General features: G+C 49.4%; 1 protein-coding gene across 1 annotated transcript in view; it reads left to right on the top strand.

The window, feature by feature from the left end:
- Positions 1–15,000, top strand: part of LOC127000281 (nephrin-like) — a 152,995-nt gene that overhangs the window by 31,080 nt on the left and 106,915 nt on the right. Inside the window, exon 2 of the mRNA XM_050863805.1 lies at positions 14,614–15,000. This exon is cut by the window's right edge and continues 861 nt beyond it. The gene's annotated coding sequence lies outside the window, so the exon portion shown is untranslated. The remainder of the gene's footprint in view (positions 1–14,613) is intronic.

The raw sequence follows: 15,000 nt of genomic DNA, 5'->3' as shown, positions 1-15,000 counted from the left end.
GCCATGTTGCCTCTCTTTCTATCTTCTATCGTTACTTTCACACTGACTGCTCTTCTGAACTTGCTAACTGCATGCCTCCCGCCCTCCCGCGGCCACGCTTCACACGACTTTCTACTAAACCTCATCCCTTTACAGTTCAAATCCCTTACGCAAGAGTTAACCAGCATCTTCACTCTTTCATTCCTCACGCTGGTAAACTCTGGAACAATCTTCCTTCATCTGTATTTCCTCATGCCTACGACTTGAACTCTTACAAGAGGAGGGTGTCAGGACACCTCTCCTCCCGAAATTGATCCCTCTTTTGGCCACTTCTGAAATCTTTTTAGGAGCAGCGAGTAGCGGGCTTTTTTATTATTGTTTCTTTTTTTGTGCCCTTGAGCTGTCTCCTTTGTTGTAAAAAAAATACTTGATCATATATTTTCAGCGACAGCTGATCTAGTTAACGAAGTAAATGTTGGTCCAGTTTTTAGTTCTAGCGATCACATAATAATCACATTCAGCATCAAGATGAAAGAATGTAAAGTAACAGCTAGTAAAGAAGGGGTGCCAGATTATCAGAGAGCGAATTTCGTAAGATTCCGATCAATTCTAAATAATTCTGACTGGACTGTAATTTCTATGGAAACAGATTGTGATAAATCGTGGGAGGCCTTCACCACAATGTTGAACAATGCCATAAGCATATGCGTGCCCTATCGTAGTTTGGAAAGTTTCGTTTAGTCGGCGCAACATCTGTGGTCATATGCCGGAGAGAGACAGAAGGGGGAAGGAATTATAGAAGGGAACAGATCCCAGGAGACGGGACACAACCACCGATTAATACCTGGTACCCATTCCCTGCTGGGTGGACAGGGACGTAGGGTACCGGAATAGCCGCCCAAATTTTTCCACTCCGCCCGGGAATCGAACCCGGGCTCTCTCGGTTGTGAGCCGTGTGTGCTAACCACTGCACCACGAAGCCCCCTGCCCTATCGTAACAGACGTTCAACTTTTAAGAAGAAACCCAAATGGTGGAGTAACGAAATTAAAAATAGCCTCTCTTAAAAAACGCGTATACAGTAAAAACATATCAATTCAGAATGAGGCTGACAAACTTGAGTCGGACAGAATTCGTCGCGAAACCAAGAAATTAATAAAATGAAGCAAGAAAAATCTTGAAGAATATATAGCGGAAACAAATAAATATAATCCAAAAGAATTTTTAGCCATGTAAATAATAAAAACTCACTCACTAGTAGCATCGGACCGTTTGCTAATGATAATGGTAACCATACGAACGATGAAAATGAAATGGCTACAATCCTAAATAACTTTTTCGCATCCGTATTTACCGACGAAGATTTTTTATCGCCTCAACCGCCGGAGGTTAGAAGGACCGAAAAGATTTTAAATGGCGTGCTCATCGTAGAAAGTGACATTTTACGCACAATTGAAAATATTAAAGTAAGCAGTGCTCCTGATCCAGACAAAATTATACCTAGAATTTTTAAAGAAATCAAGCATCAAATTTGTAAACCACTCTCTATCTTATTCAATAAATCTTTAACTGCTGGAAAAGTTCCATTAGATTGGAAACTAGCAAATGTCACAGCAATTTTCAAAAAGGGGGACAAGTCTCATCCAGGAAACTATCGACCAATTAGCCTGACATCGATTGTTTGTAAGTTAATGGAGACTATCATTCCCGACAATATGGTAAAATTTTTCGAAGAAAATATTAAAATAAATAATTCGCAACATGGCTTCCATAGTAAACGTTCGTGTTAAACTAACTACTTGATTTTTTTTCATTATATTTTTGAGGTGTTCGATGAAAGCAGATCAGTAGATATCATATATCTGGATTTTCAAAAGGCATTTGATAAGGTCCCCCACAAACGATTGCTCAGTAAACTATTGGCGCACGGTATCTCAGGTAATATTCACAACTGGCTTACGGACTGGCTCTCTGAGAAGAAACAAAGAGTAGTTTTAAACGGCGTTTCATCTAACTGGCTCGATGTCAGAAGCGGCGTACCTCAAGGATCAGTGCTTGGCCCCATGCCCTTCTTAATTTATGTTAATGATATTGATGATGGGCTCACTTGCAAAATATAAAAATTTGCTGATGACACAAAAATTGGTAGTAAGGTAACTACGACACTTGACGAAGAAGCATTACAATCAGATCTAGATCGGCTTGCACGTCTGGCCAATCAATGGCAAATGTAATTTAACGTTGACAGATGTGAAGTCTTCAGCATCGAAAACAACAACAATCGCGTTCAGTACGTAATGAATGGCCAACAACTTTCTGCAGTAAGTAAAGAAAAGGATCTTGGAATCACTATATCAAGCGATTTAAAGCCCTGTCAGCACTCTTCAGAGGTAGTTAAAACCGCAAACAAATTGGTTTGCTTCATCGGACGAGTCTTTAATAATAAATCGGAAAAAGTAATATTAAAACTGTATAATTCACTGGTTCGACCCCATCTAGAGTGTGTACAGTTTTGGTCTCCCTATTACAGAAAAGACGTAGAAAAGTTAGAACGGGTTCAACGGCGAGTAACAAAAATGATTCCTAGGTTGAGAAATTTATCTTATGAACAAAGTAAATTTATTCAGCCTATCAAAAGGAAGAATGCGAGGTGATCTAATAGAAGTGTTTGATATGTTTGAAGGATTCAGTGACATTAATGCTGAAGATTACTTTACAATTAATCGATCATATAGAACAAGAAGAAATAACAATTTCAAGATAAGTGGTAAAAGATTCTCGTCGCACGAAGCCAAACACTTCTTCTTCAATCGAGTTGTAATGTTTGAAACTCTCTACCCTGTGATGTCGTTGATTGTACAACAGCTACGGCCTTCAAGAATAGATTATACAAGTATTTTGAATCCAACCAGCAACTAAGATATTACTCATTGTCGTAATAGCGTTAAGTTCTTTCGAATATTGGTGTCCTTGTCCGTTTTTATCGCCCGGTTAGTGGTAGCAGTTCTTTCCTCTTTCCTACATAATTTCCATGCAGTTTTTCCATGCTGCATGTTTTTTTTTCCTTTCCTGCCAGCTTTGACTGGAGGAATGGGGGGGTGGGGAGGAGCCTTCGCCTTTGCTGTCCTTCATCTTCCAACTGTGATTGATTAGATAGTTATTATAGCTTGTCACAAACAGCCTCGTAAGGACCATCAGGTCTGATGTTTGTTCTTCCTTTATGTTCCTCCTCCGCCTCCGCCCCCGCCTCCTCCATACTTCTTTCTCCTTCTGTAGTCCTTTCCTCTCCTTCACTATATCTCAAGTGTTGTTTTTTTCTCCCTTTCTCCTTCTCCTCCTCCTCCTCCTCCTTCTCTACTTCTCCATCTTCTCTAGTGTAACTTTTGACACCTCTCTCTCTCTCTCTCTCTCTCTCTCTCTCTCTCTCTCTCTCTCTCTCTCTCTCTCTCTCTCTCTCTCTCTCTCTCTCTCTCTCTCTCTCTCTCCTACTGGCGACATTTTGACACTGTTTAATTGAGTTTGTTGAGTGTCTGAAGGAGGAGGAGGAGGAGGAGGAGGAGGAGGAGGAGGAGACGGAAACGGAGAAATATGAGGAACAGGAGGAATTAGTTAATGGGTATGGAGATGGAGAGGATGGTGATGGGTGAGGAGAACGGTGGTGGTGGTGGTGGTGGTGGTGACAATGGAGATGGTGGAGGAAGTGACGGATGACATTGGTGGTGATGCTGGTGATGGTGGAAGTGTTGGTGGTAATGGTGATGAAGGAAAAGGTGGTGATCATATATTTTTTTCCATCTCACTTTTAAACTCCTAACATTTCCTTTTATAATACTTCCTTTTCTTAACAATCTTCTGCAGCAACTATACTTCCCCCTCTATACCTTGAGACCGATGATAACTCCTCTATAGTATTTTCTCACCTTCGCACTCCGCCGCGCCATACATCCACCCACTCTCTGATTTATGGCCAGGTACCCGCGTCCAGGTGTGTGTGTCTTACTTTCCTCCCTATCGATTTCCTCTTCTCCACCTGACCAGCACTCTCCTTCTCTGCTCCTTCCTCTCCCTCATTTGTTTTATAGCTTTATTCTTCCTCTTCCTCCCTCCTCTCCATTACTCCATCCTTCCCATTCCCTTCTTACTCCGTCTCTCTCTCTCTCTCTCTCTCTCTCTCTCTCTCTCTCTCTCTCTCTCTCTCTCTCTCTCTCTCTCTCTCTCTCTCTCTCTCTCTCTCTCTCTCTCTCTCTCTCTCTCTCTCTCTCTCTCTCTCTCTCTCTCTCTCTCTCTCTCTCTCTCTCTCTCTCTCTCTCTCTCTCTCTCTCTCTCTCTCTTTTTTATTTAAACAGGGCTTTCAGAATATTGTGCTAAAGTTGAAGGTTTTAAGCTTCATCTATCTATAGCTACATACAAGACACATTCAATTACTGCCTAGAAGTCCTAATCCAGCTGTTCACCTCCCGCTTGAAGTCTTGAAGTGACGCGCGATGGTGGAGGTCGGTGTGGCTTACAAGCTGGTTCCACAGGCGGCTGTAGCGGGGCTGGAAGGAGCGGAAGTGGTGTTCCGTCCTGGAGAAGGGTACAGCCACTTGTTCCTGTCTGTGGGGTGCTGCTCGGGTGGAGTGTATGGGGGTTGGGGGCGCAGGGAGCTTGAGAGCTGCCAGGTGGGGTGTGTTTAGGTTGTGTGCCTTGTACATTACACACAGGCCTGCCACATCCCTGCGCTCCTGGAGAGGTTGCAGGGAGCCACGCGCGTGCTGAGGACCTGTGCGCTGTATCAGACGCTGGGCTCTGGCCTGGACACGATCCAGGGTTGCAAGGTAGGATGGAGGGCAGGAGGACCAGGCGAGGGGGGAGTACTCCATGAGGGGGCGTACTTGTGCCTTGTAGAGCACCTCAGTCCCTTTGGCGTCAAGTAGATGGGAGATGCGCCGTACACAGCTGAGTTTCCATGCTGCATTTTTTGATATTTTTTTAGCATGGTTGGTGAAGGAGAGTCCCGCGTCGAACTCCACTCCGAGAATGGAGATGGAGTCTTGAAGGGGTAGCGTTTTCCCCTCCAGTTGTATCCCCGGCCCGGCTAGATTGTTGATATCTCGCCTGCGGGATATTACCATTGCTTGCGTTTTGTCAGGGGCCAGGGTGACTTGCCAGCAGCCACTCCAGGCGATAATTTTGTCGAGTGCCATGTTGATGCGACACACTGTGCCTTGCCAGTCCTGTCTGTCGCTGGTGAAGGCAAGGGTGCAGTCGTCAGCGTACGCCTGGGCCTCAGGGATGAGCTGGAGAATGTCATTGAAATAAACATTCCACAGTAGAGGCCCTAGTACGCTGCCCTGGGGCACGCTTGCATTGATGGGGTGCTGGCTTGAGGTGTGGCCGTTAATCACCACCTGTAACGCCCTGTCCTGGAGGTAGTCCCCAATGAGTTGCAGGAGGGCGCTTCGCACACCTAGGCTCTTCAGCTTGGCGATGAGGCCTTGGTGCCAAACCCTGTCGAAGGCTCCGGCTATGTCAAGAGCCACGACGAAGGTGTCGAGTCCCCTGTCCAGCGAGTGGTTCCATGAGGCAGAGTTAAGGAGCAGCAGGTCTGCAGCAGATCTTCCCTGCCGGAAGCCGAATTGCTTGGAGTTGAGGAGATGGTGGGCATCGAGGAAGGCCGTGAGTTTGGTTGTTATAAGGGACTCCAAGATTTTCCCAACAGTGGAGAGGAGGGATACTGGGCAGTAGTTCTTTGGGTCCTGTTTGCCTTTTTTCTTGTATATGGCCACCACTCTTGCTTTCTTCCAAAGTGTGGGCCACTTGGAGGTGGAAAGGATGTTATTGAAGATGGTGGTAAGTGGTAGGGCGAGCTGGCCAGCGCATCTTTTTAGCAGGTGAGGGCTGATGTTGTCAGGCCCTAGGGCTTTCTTGGGGTCTATTTGCATCAGCAGATTTTTTACCTCCTCCATGGTGACAGTGAGACTCTCCAGAGAGGACCTGGTGAGAGATGGCAGCTTCGGGGGCGCGGAGGGATCAGGTACTGACATTTTGGAAGAAGTGGGCCGCCAGTAGCTCCGCCTTGTCTTTGTCGCGCATAGCCACTGACCCATCTGGCCTGACGAGGGTGGGATGGCGTTGTCGGCTGAGAGGCCTTGTTGTTGTTTCACTCCTCCACCACTCCTTGTTACCCACCGACTGTCCGCTGAGCTTTGTCTTCATTACCTCCTTCCAGCGTTGTATAGCCTGTTTTGCACCCGGCTCATGTTCTTGCAGGCTTCTCTGTGTAAGGTTTTATTATGCTGAGAAGGATGGGACTTGTAACGCAGCCAAGCCCTACTCTTGGTGTCCGCGGCTATCCTGCACTGATAGCCGAACCAGGGCTGATCAATTGGTTTTGATTTATATGACTGGCTGGGCACATATTCTTGTTGCAGAGACAGAAGAAGGTTTGTCAAGTTCTCCACTTGGGTGTTGACGTCTCCGTGGAGGATATCCGTCCACACGATGGAGTCCAGATTTGCCTTCAGGCTGTTCCAATCTCCCCGGGACCACAACCAGTTCACACGGGCGGTGGCTCCGTCGTGTTCTATTGAGGTCTTGATGGTGGTGAGAACAGCAGAATGGTCAGAGGAACCAACCATACCTAGGGGATGACAGGTGACCACTTCCTCTGGCAGGTCTGTAATGACTGGGTCCAGGGAGGAGCCGGAGATATGTAGGAAATCAACGTGGTTCGTGAGGCCGTACATGGTCAGAAGGTCTTCGATCTGCCTTGCCACCAAGTACTGATGCATGTCCCCTACCACAATGAGATGTTTGCAGGAATGCTGGAGCAGAAGGGTGTCGAGATTTGTGTGGAGGAAGTGGATGGGGTCGCTCCCCTGCCACTGTGGCCGGTAGCATACACAGAGCAGGATGGAGTCGCGTTGTCTTGTCCACAGCCTGAAGAATGCCATTTCGAGGTGGCGTTCCATGTCGACATCGAGGGCCTCCACAGCAAGACCGTCACGGAAGCAGACTGCGATTCCCCCGAAGGTACCGTGGGCTCGGTCTCTTCGGTGCCATCTAGAGTACCCTTGAATATGCCCAAAGTTGGCGGGAATGGTGGGATTGAGAAAGGTCTCCACTGTGGCTATGATGTCTGGGGAGTGCGGGATAACATAAGAGTGTGTTAGATCTCCTATGTTAGTTTGGAGGCCTCTGATGTTAGTAGACATAATCGTCAGTTTCTCTTGGAAGGTTGGGTCGGCCGGCATAATTCCAAGGTGTGTGGGGGTGTTGAGAGGGATGAGGTGCTTGGCGCTGAGACGCTTGGTAACTGGGGAGAGGAGGCTGTGTGAGGTGCTTATTTAGTGTCTCGATGAGGAGGGAGGTGACGGCTGTCTGCTCGGACAACTGGCGGTAGATTTTTTCATGCCTTTCTTGGGCATGGGAGGCACGGCAGTTAGCTGTGGTGTGACCTTCGCGGTAGCAGTAGTCGCACCAGCTTAGCCAGCGGCAGGTGCCTCTAGTATGGCCACTCCTCTTGCAATGGTTGCAAAATTCTTTGGGAGTGGTCCTACTAGGGGAGGGCAGGGACAGGAGTGGAACAGGGTGTGGGCGCAAGGAGGTATAGGTGTTCCTGGGGCGGCTGTGGCGAGGTGTTCTGGGGGGAGGAGGATGACTTTGTCGCCGGGCGGGACTCTTGTTCCTCCGTGTGTCAGCGGTGTCTATGCCTTGGGGAGTGGGCAGGTTTTGGGCGTGACTTCTTAGCTTTCGATGGTCGTCTGAGCTCTGACCGCTCGGTGCTGAGGACCGGGGATTGGCCTGAGAGTCAGGTATAGTGTTGATGGGGGTGGATGAGGAATTGGATGATGGGTAATCTTCCCTTGTGATGGTGGCTGCTGTGTTCTTGGGTACAGCGCCTGATGATATTTGGGTGTTTATTACGGATGTATCTCTGGGCTGGTCAACTGAGCTTGAGGGTGGGTTGAGTTGAGGTTTAATTGTGTGAGGGGTTGATGCCTCAGTGGTGACAGGGGCAGGTCTTGAGGGGTTTGGGAGGGTATCAGGTAAATCACTTTGAGTAGCGGTGGAGACGGTGCCAGTGGAGGCTTTCTGGAGCTGACGCGGTTTGCCTGAGGTCCACCAGTCGTTTGCTCCGCGGTGGTGGGCGACTTGGTGCTTCCAATCCTTGTCAATGCTGTGTCCTCGGGCAGAGCAGGATGTGCTGGTGACGGTGAGGTTATTGAGGCTGCTCTGTGTGGCCGCGATGTAGTCGATGAAGTTCAGGATGGTTACTACCGCGTCACGGTTGTCAGCAATGTTTTCGGCGGTTTTGTCGAAAGAGGCGAAGGTGGACTTGTACCTCCTGTTCTCCTTCCTAAGCTGCTTGATGATGTTAACCAGCTCGCCGCTCTCAAGTTGGTGAAGTTCTGCGTCCTCTTCAGAGGCGGAAGGAGTGGGGCAGAGGAGATGATCTTGATTGCTGTTCAGGTAGATCACGGAGTCAGGGATGCCCAGGTGTTGTCTCAGGGAGTCGACGGCCTCACAACTGAAGTGCTCTTGGGTGTTGAGGAGGCAGTGAGGGTGGCACACGTTTGGGCAGTCAGGAGTGCAGCAGCGGACGGACGGCTTGTTAATTACTGTCTTCCCGCAAACAGCACACCATTCGCCTGGTTCGTAGCCACATAAACCTTTAGGGCGCGCTATCAGTGAGTGATGTGGCATTTTGAGTGCAGCGGGGATTGGATTGGACGTCCGTTTCGTGGGGGGCAAAGGTGGTTGATGCGGGGATATAACCTTGACAGCTTGGTGCTAGGCGGGGGGTGCAGCTCCGGCAGCACACACGTGGGGGGCAAGAGGGGCGCAGAGGGCAACACACACGTGGGAGGCAAGAGGGGCGCAGAGGGCAGCACACACGTGGGGGGCAGGAGGGGCGCAGAGGGCAGCACACACGTGGGGGACAGAGGGGCCCAGAGGGCAGCACACTCGTGGGGGCAAGAGGGGCGCAGAGGGCAACACACGTGGGGGGCAAGAGGGGCGCAGCGGCCAGCACACCCGGGGGGGGCAGGCGGGGCGCAGAGGGCCGCACACCCGGGGGGGGACGAGGGGCGCAGAGGGCAGCCCACTCGTGGGGGGCAAGAGGGGCGCAGAGGGCAACACACACGTGGGGGGCAAGAGGGGCGCAGAGGGCAGCACACACGTGGGAGGCAAGAGGGGCGCAGAGGGTAGCACACACGTGGGGGGGAAGAGGGGCGCAGAGGGCAGCACACACGTGGGAGGCAAGAGGGGCGCAGAGGTGGCACACTCGTGGGGGGCAAGAGGGGTGCAGAGGGCAGCACACACGTGGGGGGGAAGAGGGGCGCAGAGGGCAGCACACACGTGGGGGGCAAGAGGGGCGCAGAGGGTAGCACACACGTGGGGGGCAAGAGGGGCGCAGAGGGTAACACACACGTGGGAGGCAAGAGGGGCGCAGAGGGAAGCACACACGTGGGAGGCAAGAGGGGCGCAGGGGGCATTACACACGTGGGGGGCAAGAGGGCGCAGAGGGTAACACCCGTGGGAGGCAAGAGGGGCGCAGAGGGCAGCACACACGTGGGAGGCAAGAGGGGCGCAGAGGGCAGCACACACGTGGGAGGCAAGAGGGGCGCAGAGGGTAGCACACACGTGGGAGGCAAGAGGGGCGCAGAGGGTAACACACACGTGGGAGGCAAGAGGGGCGCAGAGGGCAGCACACACGTGGGAGGCAAGAGGGGCGCAGAGGGTAGCACACACGTGGGAGGCAAGAGGGGCGCAGAGGGCAGCACACACGTGGGGGGCAAGAGGGGCGCAGAGGGCATCACACGTGGGGGGCAAGAGGGGCGCAGAGGGCAACACACACGTGAGATGTAGGGGGCAGGTGGTCCTCCAGGTCGCGGCCGGGGTGTGAGGATCACGAGGCGGTGGTGGCGGAGAGGGGTGGGGGTGTCGGTGAGGGCCGGCGTGGATGCAGGAGGTCGCGGCGGTTGTGGATGAGAGGAAGCGGCGGTGACGGGGAGGGCGCGGTGGTGAGGCGAAGGTCAGACTCTCAGGAGCACGGCTCTTTACTGAAGGGCGCGGCGGGGTCACACACTCAGGAGCCTAGGAACACGTGCTCTCTTCTGGAGGCGCGAGGTAGTAGGGCGCGATGATGCCGTTGAGCCGTGGGTGACGAGGTAGCAAGGTAGGGCGGTTGAGCCACACCTATGTTACTATCCGGTTCGATCCAGCTTGACCTGACTGGGCGGTGAGGTCAGGAGCTACCGGCCACACGTCTGCTCTCAACGGGAGTTCGTCTCTCTCTCTCTCTCTCTCTCTCTCTCTCTCTCTCTCTCTCTCTCTCTCTCTCTCTCTCTCTCTCTCTCTCTCTCTCTCTCTCTCTCTCTCTCTCTCTCTCTCTCTCTCTCTCTCTCTCTCTCTCTCTCTCTCTCTCTCTCTCTCTCTCTCTCTCTCTCTCTCTCTCTCTCTTTCTCTCTCTCTCTCTCTCTCTCTCTCTCTCTCTCTCTCTCTCTCTCTCTCTCTCTCTCTCTCTCTCTCTCTCTCTCTCTATTACTCTCTCTCTCTCTCTCTCTCTCTCTCTCTCTCTCTCTCTCTCTCTCTCTCTCTCTCTCTCTCTCTCTCTCTCTCTCTCTCTCTCTCTCTCTCTCTCTCTCTCTCTCTCTCTCTCTCTCTCTCTCTCTCTCTCTCTCTCTCCATCTCTTCCCTCCTCTCCTTCTTCCTTCTCCTTTCTCTCTTTTTTTTTTCATCTCCATTTTATTCCTCACTCTCTATCTTTTTTCCTTCCCTCACCCTTGCGCCTTCCCCTTCCCTCGCGCTCCCTCATTCTCCCCTCGTTCATTTCAAATATTATGGAGGGGTGAGGTTTTTTTCTTCTCTTGGGTTAACATTGCAAACACCAGTCGTGATAAATTATTAAGGAGTCGAGGGTGAACGTTTTAGAGTATCTCTCTCTCTCTCTCTCTCTCTCTCTCTCTCTCTCTCTCTCTCTCTCTCTCTCTCTCTCTCTCTCTCTCTCTCTCTCTCTCTCTCTCTCTCTCTCTCTCTCTCTCTCTCTCTCTCTCTCTCTCTCTCTCTCTCTCTCTCTCTCTCTCTCTCTCTCTCTCGAATAAGGGGTAAATAAGTGGGTAAAAAAGTTAAGTTGATTCAAGTTCACCGTAAGTTAGTGGCGCATATACAAACTTTGCCCTGTTAAAAATTCACACCCAGGATGCAGGAGTTTGTTTCTTGCCACACATTTCAGGCAATTTTATCTCCTTCCCAGACCTTATTTTTCCACACCGAAGGAGACAGCTCGCGGCAAAACACTGAGGAAAGAAAACACGCAAAGTACTTCTTCCTCACGGACAACAGATGGCTCGAAAGTATGGCCATTTTATGTTCTCTTGATGCTCTCGTCTTGTGGCTTGTGAAGAATGACGTATGATAGTCCTTCCCAGAGACTGACTAAGACAGTGTTCACCAAAAGGAAACTAAAGGGAATCAAAGGGCTAAGATACTGGTTCATTCTTGCGTTAGGAAGTTGGACAGCAAGAGGATGATCTACAATTTTTTTTAATGAGAATATCCATCCATCAATTATTTCCAATCATTGTTTCAGATTTTTTTATTTTTTTATTCAAAGAATCTAGAGTAATTGAAGTCCCTATTTTTATTTCTTGGTGTTCAGTGAAAAGATTTATTTTTGTTATCGTAGAAAATAGTTTTTTTTATTATTTTTGCACATATCTTGCTTTTTCGTTTTGTTGTGACGAGCTCGTGGCCGGAAAAAAAATACATCAGTTATTTCTATCTCTGACTTTTTTGTTGCTCTACAATATTCCATTTTTATCTTCTCGGGTTTCGTTTTTGTATCGTTTTTTTTTCTGCCCCCCCACGGTCACGGGAAAAATATCTTGCGCTTTTTTTATTTATGCGGATTGAAAAATAACTTTCAGACTCTTTTCATGTTGGTCTGCATTATGTTTTTACTGCTCCCTGTAAACCTTTCATGTCTTGCCGAAATATATTACGTCATAAACATTTTATTTCGAAGGTGTTACGGTACTTTTAAAAATATTTCCAATTTCTTTATCTAAGTTTTACGCATTTTTTATTGCTTTCGACAAATAAATCTTAAGTGTTGCAGAACTTTAAAGGTTATTTTTTTTTCAAACTTGTTACTTAAAAAATATATCCAGTTTTCTTTCTGAGTATATTTTACAGTACTGTTACTGAGAGGAGGAGGAGGAGGAGGAGGAGGAGGAGGAGGGAGAAGAGGAGGAGAAGGAGAAATGGAGGCACGGAAAATACGGAGACGGAGAGAGGAATACGTATAGGGAGAAGAAAATAAAATATGAAGGGAGAAAAACAAGAAACAAAGAGAAAGGAAAGGTGGAAGAACGAGGAGGAGGAGGAAGGTACGAGTCCAGGGAGAAGAAAAGGGAAGGTAAATGAAGAGAAAAAGAGCTAAGGAAGGCAAAACAAGATGCAAAGGAGAAAAGGAAGGAAGGAACGAGAGAAAGAAGAAGAGAAGGCGGCAGGTTTGAGTCCACAATAAATTATATCTCGTAACTTTTTAGTGTACAGAATACATCTCACGTTCCTCCCCGTGTCTCGACGCTGCGAAGAGAAAAAGTTTACAGTTAGAAAGTCTTGAAACTCAGACCAAACAAGAAGTAGTTGAGTATTGAAATAAAACTCGGTCCGGTTCCACGTTTTTATTTTCTCTCTCTCTCTCTCGTGTGTGTGTGTGTGTGTGTGTGTGTGTGTGTGTGTGTGTGTGTGTGTGTGTGTGTGTGTGTGTGTGTGTGTGTGTGTTTGCGAGCGTTCCTATCACTCTACGGTTTGTTTGTTGATATGAAGAAAACGCCAATTACACACTTTTGCAAGAGTTGGGGCGGGTGACACTTTTTGGCTCAGGTCTGTTTTTTTATTCTCTCTCTCTCTCTCTCTCTCTCTCTCTCTCTCTCTCTCTCTCTCTCTCTCTCTCTCTCTCTCTCTCTCTCTCTCTCTCTCTCTCTCTCTCTCTCTCTCTCTCTCTCTCTCTCTCTCTCTCTCAATATTAGCTTCCTTTTGTTAACCTCACCTCCCTCACTATCTTTTCCTCCTCCCCCCTTCTTCCTTCCTCGTGTTCTTTCCTTACCTCCTGGCATCCCTGTTTCCTTCTCTTGTTTTAAAGATGGCGGAAAAGTAGGAGGAGGAGGAGGAGGAGGAGGGGGAAGGAGCGAAGACACACTCAAGATAGGGTGAAGGCGAAGAGAAAAGAATTCGAGGAAAAAAGAAACAGGAGGAGGAGGAGGAGGAAGAAGAGGAAGGGAAGGTAGACTACAGAGACGTGTGGAAAGAGAGGAGGAGTTAGTACTCTCTCTCTCTCTCTCTCTCTCTCTCTCTCTCTCTCTCTCTCTCTCTCTCTCTCTCTCTCTCTCTCTCTCTCTCTCTCTCTCTCTCTCTCTCTCTCTCTCTTCCCCCTGCCTCAAATCCTCGTCGTTAAGGCCTTGGGGGTCAGATAATGCCTTCTAAGAGCTTGCCTGCCGCACCAGTCTCTCGTTGCATATTTCTGCCTCGCTGTGTCTCGCCGAGCGTATTTAAGGTAGACTTTCAACACGTTTCCCCGAGGTCTTCGCACTTCACGGCCTGATATCGACTGTGCGTATCTCTTCCTCTCCCTTCTGTTCCTCCTCCTCCTCCTTCTGCGTCTTACTCAGGATGAATAAGACATATATCCATAGCCTTCTCTTCAAATTCTCACCCTTGACGGCCTCTGAATAACCCAGGACTCGTATCTTTGCCTTCTCATCTCCTTTTTCCTCTTTCTCCTTTCTCTGTTTCCTGCCCGCGGGATAAGCCAGTCACATTTCCCTAACATTCTCTTCACGTTCTCATCTCGGTCTAGTGTTTATCCTGGTGCCTGCCTGGTTAACAAGGGAGCATGAGGAATGTGGTTAGAGATGAAAAGTGATGGTGAGGGAGGGGGAGAAGGGAGGTGAAAGGGTTAAGGAAGGGGACGGCGAGGAATGGGCTGAGAAGGGGGAATAGATGGAGAGTCCAGGAGGTTAGGGAAATGTAAGAAGTGAGGGAGAGAAAAAGGAAAATAGGGATGGAGTAATGAGGGGTAGGAGGGAGGAGGAGAGAGAGAGAGAGAGAGAGAGAGAGAGGGGTGGGGAGATGAAAGGGCAAGCTATGCTTGCCAAGGGCTGTTTGTCTTACTTATTTTCTTCAACAAATGCATATGTACATATATACCCAAATGACAAACATAATAAAGTGTTTAAAGTGTTGAAAGTGTTTAAAGGGGACGGAGAGGAATGGGCTGGAGAAGGAAAGTAAATGGAAAGTCAGGGAGATGAAAGAGGTGAGGGAGAGAAAGGGGAAAAGAAGGATGGAACAATGGAGGGTAGGGGTGAGAAAAAGGAGGGAGCGAAGGGAGGGAGAGTTGCGATGTTCATGGAGAGACGAAAGTAATGGGGAGACAGGGAGAGTATCGAAATGAAAGAAATGAAGGAGAGAAAGGTAAAAGAAGGATGGAGTACTGATGGGTAGGGGTAAGGAAAGGGAGGGAGCGAGGGGAGTGAGAGAGTTGCTAGGTTAAGGGAAGAGAACAGTGATAGCAAGGTAGTGGAGAAGAAATCGAGACATATGAAGTAAGACACACCTGAACCACCTGCCTGTCTTCCCTACAGGTGTGAGCCGAGCCGCTGTCCTCACCTCGCCTCCAGGACAAGCACAGCAACACAGGGAGCCGTCGAGTCGTGACACAGGCGACCAGATTAAGCAGCGCCATTAGTGTGTCGTGGCGGCACTAACACTCCATGACCTACAATGACCCCTGAGACTATGACCTTGAGAGTGACCCTTCATGTTGCACCCCTCGGCACCGCCCCCTGTGAACGCCCCTCGGCCACGCCCCTCCAGGCTAGGACGGCATGAAGGGGCAGGCGGCGAGGCGGTGAAGCGGTGGACCCAGTGTGAGTGGGAGGGAGAGGCATCCATTTCGAGTGTCGTGTAGCAAATCCCCCGTTACTACAGTACCCACAGTAAGACGGGGACACCGGGGGAGAGAACTAAGG

Source organism: Eriocheir sinensis, chromosome 18, assembly GCF_024679095.1.
Source record: "Eriocheir sinensis breed Jianghai 21 chromosome 18, ASM2467909v1, whole genome shotgun sequence".
Lineage (NCBI taxonomy): Eukaryota > Metazoa > Arthropoda > Malacostraca > Decapoda > Varunidae > Eriocheir > Eriocheir sinensis.
Note: the sequence above shows the minus strand (reverse complement) of the source record. Positions and strands in the feature narration are given on the sequence as shown.